This window comes from Nyctibius grandis, chromosome 20 (assembly GCF_013368605.1).
Source record: "Nyctibius grandis isolate bNycGra1 chromosome 20, bNycGra1.pri, whole genome shotgun sequence".
Lineage (NCBI taxonomy): Eukaryota > Metazoa > Chordata > Aves > Nyctibiiformes > Nyctibiidae > Nyctibius > Nyctibius grandis.
In genome coordinates this window covers 3,812,690-3,821,672 of record NC_090677.1, presented here as the reverse complement: position 1 = coordinate 3,821,672, position 8,983 = coordinate 3,812,690, and positions in this window count along the sequence as shown.

Here is an 8,983-nt window from a genome sequence, read left to right as displayed (position 1 = left end):
TGGGACTGGACAACTGCCTGCCACGTACTCCGGTTCTCTGCGAACCCGACATGAGCTGTCAAGGGCCCTGCCCAGCTCCTCCACAACCACCTTTTAAAAAGAAAAGTGCTGCAATAAGGTCATCAGAAGAGACCACAAGAGGAACTGCTGCAGGACAGCCAGAGGTACCCCTCGCTTGGGGCTGGAGGAGCCAAGCCTGCCCTCCCCACCTCAAAGGCTGAGACCTCCTCTGCCTGAACTCTTCCCCTTCATGGGGAAGGGCTTGCTGGAAACCAAACTGGTCCTTGTGAAAAACAACCTTCTTTTGCAAATGAATGAGTTTCTCACAGCCCAAGAAGCCCTTTTGCAAGCCCATACCCCAAACCGCTGTGTTTTCTCCCCATTTATCAAAGCAGTCAGGAGGGAGCCATCTGCAGCCATCAGGGAGGAAGTTCCCCACCGAGGGCGTGAATGACCCTCCTTTAATGCACAGTTTTGCAGCTGCCAAATTGTCCAGGAACATGGAGAAAATTTTTTTCTGGAGGAGGTGTGGGGTTTTTTAATTATTTTTTTTAATGCAACTACAGAGACATTCACCCCAGCATAATCCTCAGGGAGAAAGGCAGAGAAGCAAGACAAAATGGTGCATAACCCGTTGCCAATTATTGTATATTCTTTCTGGATTCATTGAAGGTGTTTGCATTTATTTGCATACAAAAGCAGCTCAGCTCCCTCACAGCTTGGTGCCATCTTCTCACTCCTGGGGAGAGTTTGAACTCTGTTGTCAGGGATGTGGCTGGTGCCACATCAGGCAGCAAGGATGAGGCCAGGGAGAAGAATGGTTTGTATTTCAGGGGGGATCAGATTCACACTTAGAGCAAATAAAAAGGAGGAAGGCAGAGGAATGCAAGGCACCGAGCTTTCCCAAAAACTGGGGAAATGAAGGCAAAGTTAAAACAGAGCAGGGGAGAGCACAGCAAATGGCAAGAGATCCTCCTAAAGAGCGTGGACCAGCAGTCTCGGTCCTCATCTTGAAACAGGGAGAATTGTATTGAGGATGGAGGTGAAAAATGTGGGGAAAAAAAAGGCTGGAGACCCACAGGATGCTGGGGGAGGCTGGAAGGAGATGGGTGAACTCGAGCAGGGACTGGCTGAAGGAAAAAGGGAAGACATGGGTGTCTCCAAGGGGTTAAAGCATCTCATCGCAGCTCTGCATATAATGCTCAGGATGCTGATCCCAATGACTGCTTCCTGCTCTAGTGTCTACACTTGACTTTTTTCCCCGCATGTTTTTCCCCTCTGAGACAGGCAGGGCTGCAAGAATCCTCTGAGGTCATAAAAACCACCTTGTAATTAAAAGCCACAAGAGCACGAGCATTTTAGCGTTTGCAAAGACTGGATTAAAAAGATGTTTTGAGATTATCAGGACTCCCAGCACGGGGTGATGACGCTGGAAGTAGAGAAATCACTACTCTAACAGGGGTGGCACACAGAGCTGGAGCTGAAGTCAGCAAAGCTCAGCCAAGGAAGCAGATGATTTCAAACCATGGGCACAAGTTGCCAAGGTGGTTGGAAAGTTCTCCATCCTTTGGGTTGTTTTGTTTTTTTTTTTTAATGAGTTTTTGGTGGTTCAGTCCATCTTAGGGGACAAATGCAGATGCTGGTTGCCATGGAAGGCAAGGGAATGTGTTTGACTGACATGGTCCTTTCTGGAGTTGAGAATCTATCACAGAGAGCCTGGACAAATATTAGAAAGCTGTTACTTCAGGTCATCATCCTTCAGCGTCGACATGACTTAACCCAAACCGCAAAAGTTAAGTAGTGGGGTCACACCTCCATCCCATCCCCGTCCTCCTCTTTATAGGAGCCAGCACATACTTGTTGTGCCTTGCGCTGGAGCACGCAGATTCAAAACCCATCTATGGAGAGGTGGCTTCTGCCTAGAGCCTCTTCTCTTCCTTTTTGATCCAAAGTTTACATACTAATGGAGAAGCCTCTGGCCTCTCTTATCACCGAACAGCAGCTCCCCTTCTCTTCTAATCGAGGCAGCAGATGGAGATAAGATTGCCTCAACCCTACACGCGGGAAGGCAGCGTTCCAGCGACGAAGAGATACAGCAGCAGCTTCCCTTTTTCTGCTGATGTTTGGGCTCTTTTGGAGCCCATTTGTGAAAATTACAATTAGCTTCAAGTAAATATCATTCTCCTGGTTTGCATTCTCCTCTCGAGTCGGATTGTTATCAGCCACAACCACCGAACACCTCTCCAGCGCCGGAGGGAGGCTCGCAAGGAAAAAGCAGTGTTCCTTCATTCCTTCCTGATAACAATCTGCCTTTGAAATGGTTTTTCTTGTATGAGAAAACGTGCTTTTTATGAAAAGGAGGGACAACGAGCATTTTCTTAAATTACGAGCCTGACAATGTCGCACCGAGTCTCCTGGTTTGGGGAGAGGAAACTTGTCTGGTTTTCCATCTGGAGGCACTAATTACAAGCGCTTTGGTTACGTACAGAAATAAAGACCACGTATTTTTATATCTTCTCTGTTTGACTCTTAACTTTTCTGGACACACAGTTGGGAAGAGGAGAGAGGCAGAAAACAGCTCCCATAGCACGGGCAATTCCAGCAAGAACAGCGTGGCCAAAACCACCTTGAAATAAAGTCACCCTCCCCAGGGACCTGCTTTCTAGGTCTGTATTTAGGGTGCCCCGGAGAAGCGTAGCTAAGTGCCCCATTAGGGTGGCAAGACGGGGATGCGAGGGCTACCTCTGCCCCTAGAAACCCCATGGGGCCGAAGGTGCTGCCTTATCCTCTCCTGCCAACTTCTGCGAAGGTACGGTCGCTGCTGTGGACCTGCACAAGCCTTAATCCCCATCCAAAACCACGCTGCTCTGCCAGATGTTCAAAGAGGATTATTTGGACCCAAAAACCTTTCTCAGCCTCAGTGTTTGACCCTCAGCCAAAGCCAGGAGGCACCCACCTGCCGTTTAGGACTTTTTTCCATTACTTTTTTCCATTGCTTTTTTCCCCCCCTTCTCCTTCTTTAAAGGAGATTTAGAGAGGCAGGTTTGTCATTCAGCTGAGGTTTGCATGGCACAGTCTAAATCAGAAAATGCCACCCTTAACCCTCGAGGAGGGGAGAGGATGACATTGCTGATGGGTGAGCTCTTACAGCAGCTCAGTTTTGCTCAAAAAATAAGTGAGGTTTGCTCACTACCTGTGGGTGAGGAGACATCAGCATTCAGTGGCTGTGGAAACCCCAAAAGATTTTAGTCCAGGTTTTAATTAAATGCTGAGCAGCAGTGTAACTGTAAATCAGTTGAACTTCTAGAGCTGAAGGATGATGCTTGCCCCGCCGAAGGAGCCAGGTGCTATGGCTGGGGCTGGAAAGGTGTGTCCAGCCCCCTTGGAAACGGGGAGGACATTTCAAGGGGGATTTTACCAGTTTGCATTGCTACTGGAAATATTGGTCTCCTGCTGAGCCACTGAACCCTAAAGTTGCTTCTGGACTTTTTTCCCAGTTCTGGCTGGATGCTCAAACAGCAAACGACAGTGAAGGGACACGGGTATTTCTTTAAAATCACCAATTTCTTTGGCAATGGCTCCAAACCCTCCTAGAAGGGACCTTTCAGCCCCAAACTCCCAGCCCTGACTGCATTGCACCCACAGAGCTGGAGTGCAGCACCACGAGCTGCTAAAATCCTGCCTTTGCCTCCTGAAGTGCCAGTTACAGGCTTTGTATTTCACACTGGGGCAGTGCTGTTTGCTCAGGAGCCTTGTGCTGTCCCTTGGGCCAGCATCCCTCCCAGGAGGTCCTACACTGAGCTGTGCAATCGGAAAGGATGGGTCCCCAAAGGGTCCTGGCATCCAGCAGCAGGGGACAGGGATGGTTGGAGGTGCTAGATCTTATTTCTAGTGGAGATCCTACGTGCCAGCAACCACCCAGCTCCCAGGGATTTGGCAGGGGTTTAGAGGCAGAGCCAGCACCTTGGGAGCAGGGCTCCTACCTGCCTCTGCAAAAGTGGCTTTGCGTGTGGAGCTGCAGATCAGCAGTGACCTCCAGTGGCTGCAGCCAAAGCTGGCGGAGATGTCAGGCCAAAATTGCTCTGCTGCAGCCAGCACCCTGCACCCAGGGGTGTCCTACAACCACCACCCAAGGCCGTGGGACCTTTGCATCAGCAGGCGATGGACCAGGGCTGACCCATGGTAGCCCCTCACTGCTCTGAGCTGGGGTCTCATGTGGCAATGCCATCCTCTCCTGGCCTCCAAGCTTGCCATCACGGGCAATTTTTGATATTTTCTTTTCCCCTGTAAGTCACTCTATTTGCAGGACATCTCACACAGCCCTCGGGAGCACCCAAATGGGGCGATAACACATTATCTCCCTATTACAGCTTCTTGCAGAGACAAAAGTAACACCAAAAAGCATGCACAAAAGTGAGAGGATAGACCATCTCTGGGGACTGGCTCTCCCAGGAAAAATCCAGAAAAAATGGTTTGCAACTCACCAAAGCAGCAGCGTAAATCCCAGCACTGGCCGGCGAGCTCTGGCAACAGCAGATCTCCCACAGGGCTGCAGTTGGGCTGCGGGGCACCTCCCAAGCCCCCGCTACAAAGCTTGGGGCTGCTTTGGGCCATGCACATCACACACACACATCTGCCAGGCTTTCCTACAAGCGTGGGACGTGCACACAGTCAGCTCATCTGGGTGCCATCACCTAAGAAAGCACCCTGGAGCAGACTGCGAGTAAGCACTGGAGCACCTGAGGAGCAGCAGCTGGCAGGGGGTTGCTGTTATAACCTGCCCAGCAATCAGGAATGGAGGGAGAAAGCTGTGAAGGTGCAACGGGGCACAGCTGTGCCAGCCCCAGAGGCCGTGCCACGCCGTTATCCCTGCAGGAAAAGCTCAGGCAGGGAGGCTGGGAACTGGCTGAGCCAAGCCAGCCCTGGGGTAAATCCCTCTGGCACAGCAAGGGCCAAATCCCATGGGGAAAAAGCTGATGTTTTCCTCTGAAACTGTTCCCCCCACTCCCTCCCTGAGAGAGGGAGAGCAAATAACCATGCTTAATTCCATCAGCTTTGGGTTTCCTACCACTGCTTTTCCTTCTTACTCAATCACCCTCCGCCGCAGTTACTCTGCCGTGCCCAAAAGCCATCCACAGGCATCTCTCCTGCTACTCCGCTCCTAATGCTACACTTATTAAAGCAACATGTGATATTGTATCGATTCACCAGACCGTCCCCATCGCTGCTGTGACAGACCCAGAGCTGCCAGGGAACGGGGGTCTGCAGGCAGCTGCCCGCAGTGCTCGCACGGCAGCCACGGAAGGATTTTCCCATCCCAGCAACAAACCCACTGGCCACAAGCGCCCCAGATTGCAAGCCTTGGAGTCTCTCCTATCCATTTGAGAGCCCCAAATCCCTCCTGACCTCCTTGCCCATATATTTTGGTTGTTGCAGCCTCAGAGGCTGAAGGTAAAGCGAGCCGTAGTGATGCTAAGCGCAACAGAAGCCTCCAAGCCCTTGGGTACCCACAGGTGGAAGAGCCTTCCCATGGTGAAAATCAAGAGGGGTTTCCAAGGCACTTGGAAAGGCAGGTGGTGCAAAGGGCCAGAGGACTACGGCGTGCCTGTGTTTTAAGGAGTGACCTAGTAGGTTTTGTGTTTAACCTTTTAAGAGGGGCCATTAAAAACACAATGGGAAGGGCTGAAGAACTTCACGCCGAAAGATGTAGCGGTCCCAGCATCACCGTGAGCAGCAGAGGTCTGTGGGGGATGATTAAATAAAGTAGGAAATAGTAGGGAATAAAGTAGGAAAGAGGAAAAGAAGGAGTTACTTGAGGAGTGACCAACAGCAGCAATTACCACCGTAACTTATGAAGTTTCCATAGGAAGAGGCACCGTTTTCCACCAGCACAGCTTTAACAGCAGCTCCCACGCTCCCCAAGAGCAAAGAGTATTAAAATGCGCCCCTCTCCGTGTGATTTGACCCTTATTTGGGAGGACAGAGTTCATTATCTTCTCACCACTGGGCTGCTCTCCAGCTCTCTGGTAAGCTAGACTTACCTAAAGACTCAAAAATTTACCTAAAGACTCAAAAATTGGCACTTTCATCTGTTTTTTTTGAAGCGTGGCTTGGTCCAAAGGCTGCCTATGCAGTGTTAATCAAGCAATTAACTTCGGATGGAGTCACCATCCCTGGAGGGATTTAAAAGCCGTGTAGATGTGGTGCTGAGGGACATGGGTTAGTGGTGGGCTCGGCAGTGCTGGGTTAGTGGTTGGACTCGATGATCTTAAAGGTCCCTTCCAACCAAAACGATTCTGTGAGGAAAAGGCTTGGAAGGGGAAAGTCAGATAATCATGTTCCCAGGGAAAGCCAGGAGCTTTTCTGCTGAAAAACCCAACAGACTGCGACTTTGTTGTTACTTACGGTGTTTGTTCATTCAGCTGTTGGCTGAATTGTTTAATTTAGCTAGAAAGGAGCGGCGTGATTTAGATATAACAGCTTTTGACCCAACCCTGGGCTGCCCAGGGAGGTGGTGGAGTCACCATCTCTGGAGATGTTTAAGAAAAGACTGGACATGGCACTTAGTGCTGTGGTCTAGTTGCCATGGTGGTGTCAGGGCAATGGTTGGACTCGATGATCCCAGAGGGCTCTTCCAACCTGATTGATTCTGTGATTATGTGACCCTGAGCCGGGTAAAGGTAAGACGGGCAGCGATGCCATCATGGGCAGAAGACCCGAGGCTCTGCATCGCCAGGCTTGCTAACGCCCCAAAAATCATATTTATTGAGGCTTTTAAGGTCGCTGAAGGATTAAAGCTAATTCTGCGCTCCTGCCAGAGCAGAATATCACCCCAGGGAGAGAAGAGGTGCTTTGCTGGCGTGGCACCGAGCAGCGTGTTGGTCCCAGGCTCTTCTCCACGCGGTGTCTGTTCACGGAGGTTTTCTGCACTGGGGGACTAAGACTTTAATGTCAGGGGAGAAGCTCTTCAGGGGAATCAGACAGCTCAAAAACCAGGCAAAATATGTGTATATATGTGCATAGATACAGGTTTTTCTCTGTCTGTGCCACCAGCAGCAGCCACAGCCCGAGCAGGCGTATGGCACTAAAGCTGTGTCCCGGGGGGTCAGAAATGTGCTTTTCGCCATCACTTCGATTGGTTTAGGGTACTGCAACCTGTGAGGGGGTGGCAAGGCAAGCGAGACAGCAGCTAACGGAGACAGGCAGCAGCGGGGTCAGACTCAGCCCCATGACCCCATAACGCAGCATCGTGCCCTCCGGGACCACGCATCCCAGGGAGCCTGTCACTGAGAGCTGCAGCACGATAAAACCCTCAGATAAAACCCCAGGAGGATGCCCAGGAGATCACCAGCCATTCCACACCCACCGCCCTGTGCAGCAGCAGGGATGGCCAGGCCCCTGATCCTGACATTCTCCTGCGCCCTGGGAACAGGCACCCTGTGCCATAAAGCCACTGCCGACCGCAGCTGGAAACAAGCCTTGCGAGAGTGAAGCCTTGGGTGTCACGAAATGTTATTAGGGCCATTTTGATAGTTTTACACGTGTGGGAGGTTTTCCATCAGCTCATTGACTTGGCCAGTGAGTTCAGGGATTGAATTGGCCTGAAGGGAGGTTGTAGCAGGGTGGGAGTCGGCCTCTTCTCCCAGGCAACTAGCGACAGGACAAGAGGACACAGCCTCAAGCTTCGCCAGGGGAGGTTCAGGTTAGACATTAGGAAGCATTTCTTCTCAGAAAGGGTCATTAGCCATTGGCACGGGCTGCCCAGGGAGGTGGTGGAGTCACCATCTCTGAAGGTGTTTAAAAAAAGCCTGGACATGGCACTTAGTGCCATGGTCTAGTTGACATGGTGGTGTCAGGGCAATGGTTGGACTTGATGATCGCAGAGGTCTCTTCCGACCTGACTGATTCTGTGATTCTGTGCTTGTAATTTGTACATCTGTGGGGTTTGCTGGGCCTTTGTCTTATTTAAGAAGGGGGAAAAAAAAAAGTAGTCATCTCAAAACAGCTATGTGAAACTCTGGCTGGGTTGAAATAAAATGTGAAATCCATTTCAACCACCACACACAGGTCACACTCATATTTTCCCTCCCAAATAAATCAACAGAAAGATTTTTTTGATGTGGATTTATTTTTTTTTTTTACATTATGTTAGAGTTCAAAAAAAAAAAAAAAAAAGAACCCAACAAAATTAATAAATATTAAAAGTTAAAAAGCTCTGAATCTCGTATGTACAAAACTTTATACATCATCGTAACACTGGACAAGGTCACATCACAGGAACGACTTGGCCTGGGAGGATGCGGGGGACCGGACGCACCCTCTCCTCCGGGAGCCAGGACCAAATCCCTGCTGGGAGCCAGGACGTGGCATCGCTACGTCCCCACGCACCAGACCCCACCTCCGCCTGCCCCAGGATAAACACCCCAGCGCTGCGGCATCGCCACCCCAGAGCAGAGCCGGGGTCTAATCGCACCCTGCTTTAAAGGATCTCGCCCACCTCTCTGGGGCTGGAGGTGGGGGGGTTAGCACCTGCGGCGCAGCCCCCGTGCCCCGAATCCCCCTCCCCGGGGGACCTGGGGGGTGCGAGGGGGGCTGCGCCAGCCCTGAGCCACAGCTCTCCTCCGAGGTATCAGCAAGGAACCACCGCAAATATTCCCGATGCATAAAGCACTGATGCCCGGGACAGCACCCAGGGGAGGGGGGCAGCTGAGAATGGGGGAGGAAGGAGCGGGCACGCACGTATCCTGTGCCCTGGAGACATTACAGCCCATTTTTTGAGGGGGGGGGAAGGTTTTATTTTTACCCAGTGCCCCCAAGGCTATGGGGCAGGGGGCTGAACGCTCAAAAAAAAGCCTCACTTCGGGGAGGGCAAGGCAAAGCAAGCTCAGCCGTGCCCTGAGCCAGCCCAGGGCTGTCCCAGACAGCGGCACCAGCCCTCCCGCCCCGGGAGAGATGCTCCTGGAAGAGTAAACTAAGCGTTATC